We start from the raw sequence: 2037 nt of genomic DNA, 5'->3' as shown, positions 1-2037 counted from the left end.
TCTGGCATGAGCTCCTTCGACTTCGTTTCTATAGCTCATAAGCCCTAAGGAAATATCTAGCTGCTCAGGGGTAGGAGAGCAAAGCCATAGAACAGAACTTTTTGCTCAGTCCTTTTTGGAGTATATCTTGCAATCTTGTGACTTTTGCATGCAAGCCAATCAGCTCCCTTTGGAAGGGTGGGATATAAATTTAATTAAGTAAGTAAGTAAGTGAGTGAGTGAGTAAGTAATTAATCATCATCATCATCATCATCATCATAACAATAAATCGAATATAGGCAGAGTTAGCCTCTCTTTAATATATAGTTAAGCACATACTTAACTTACACCACATCCTGCTCCTGCCGTTGAAGTCAATGAGATTTAAAGGTACTTAAACATTATGGGGATCATGCACTATTCTTCAGAAAGTAGATTAATATATTTTCTTTATTGCTGATTTATTACGTTATTATCATTTGCAGCACTCTCTGATATCCATAGTTCATTCCATGCTTCGCCAAAAGAGAGTGTGGGAGTGAGGAAAGGGTATCTGGGGTTTGCCAAATGCTTATGACAGAGTATGCATGCATGCTCTGTCTGTGCAATGGTGAAAGGAGAATCTCCTTAATTACTGCTAAAGTTTAAGTAGAACCCACAACGAAGGCAGCTTGCTTGTTCCAAGGCCACCTCCTTGAAACTATGCCACAAATTTATCTGCCTGCAGGAGATAGAAGGCTTGTGTGCTCATGACCCAATCATGTAAATCCTCTCATATTTCTTGTCAACAGGTCCAAGGCACCAGTTAAAAGCAAAAGTGACAGACCCATTACAAGCGGCAGACTTTCCAACTTATTACTAACAGCTAATAGAGGCCAGCTCAAGGCATATTTGACTAAGGGAAACAAACAGGCATGGTCTGTCCTATTTTTACAACTTCCAAAAAACTTTTCCTTCCAGGATTATATCTAGTCTAAACTCCCCCCCCCGTTTTGTTAGATTTCATCTCACTTACAGCATAATGAACAAGGTTACTGGTTTCAGTGGACTTAAGCACACTTACAGTGCAATCCTATACATGTCTACTCAGATGTAAGCTCCAATGAGTTCAGTGGGACTTCAATCCCTGGGAAATATGTATAGGGCTGCAGCCATAACACTGTGCTAGATTGCAGCCAAATTCCAATGATGTCAATGAGATTTAGGCAGCCAAACTGTTGGGAATTCCAGCCACATATAGGAACATATGAAGCTGCCTTATATCGGGTCAGACCATTGGTCTAACTGGCAGCAGCTCTTACCTGACAGGGGAAATACCATGATCATGAAGGTGGTTTTCCTAGGGCGAGGCTCATCCATTGCACTCCGGGTGCTCTGACCCCTGCGATTTCCCCAAATGCGGGAAACTCAGCTGCAGCAGCTCTCCAGGATTTCAGACCTGGGATCTCTCTCAGCCCTACCTGTTGCCAGAAATTGCACCTGGGACCTTCTGCATTGAAAGCAGATCCTCTACCACTGAACCATGGCGCACTATTACAACACTGTTCTGATTAAAAAGGGTTTTTTCCCCATTCTGTGTGATCTTAGGTTTCCCTGTACCTTCCTCTGGGGACCATCAGGGATCCCGTAACTAAAGATGGGATGTAGGGCTAACCTGCGCTCTAAAACATTTTTCATCTAGAAAGCCCCATGGATATGCTCACTTTGAATGCTCTGAGGCCTGGGGATCTTATTAATATCAAATTTGCGGTTAGGAAGGATTTTGGAGGATTGGGTATCTTCCCCTATGACCTGTAGCTCAGCCTTCATCAACCTGGTGCCCTCAACATGTTTTGAACTGTAACTCCCATCAGCCCCAGCCAGCACAAGCATGCTGGGCCTGATAGGAATTGTAGTCCAAAACATCTTGGTGATACCAGGCTGACAAAGGCTGCCATGGCTTGTCCCACCTGCTTGGGTTACCAACACTGGTTTGTTCCAAAGGCATTTTGTTTCTCTGCATGACTGTGGTCTGCAAAAGTTGGTTTGTGATGGTAGGAAACGGAGGGCTGCTGTGCG

At 43.7% G+C, this 2037-nt stretch overlaps 1 pseudogene; it reads left to right on the top strand.

Moving 5' to 3' along the window:
* Positions 1–1272: 1272 nt before the first annotated feature.
* LOC133378624 (U1 spliceosomal RNA) lies at positions 1273–1422 on the top strand (annotated as a pseudogene).
* Positions 1423–2037: the final 615 nt, after the last annotated feature.

This window comes from Rhineura floridana, chromosome 2 (assembly GCF_030035675.1).
Source record: "Rhineura floridana isolate rRhiFlo1 chromosome 2, rRhiFlo1.hap2, whole genome shotgun sequence".
Lineage (NCBI taxonomy): Eukaryota > Metazoa > Chordata > Lepidosauria > Squamata > Rhineuridae > Rhineura > Rhineura floridana.
Note: the sequence above shows the minus strand (reverse complement) of the source record. Positions and strands in the feature narration are given on the sequence as shown.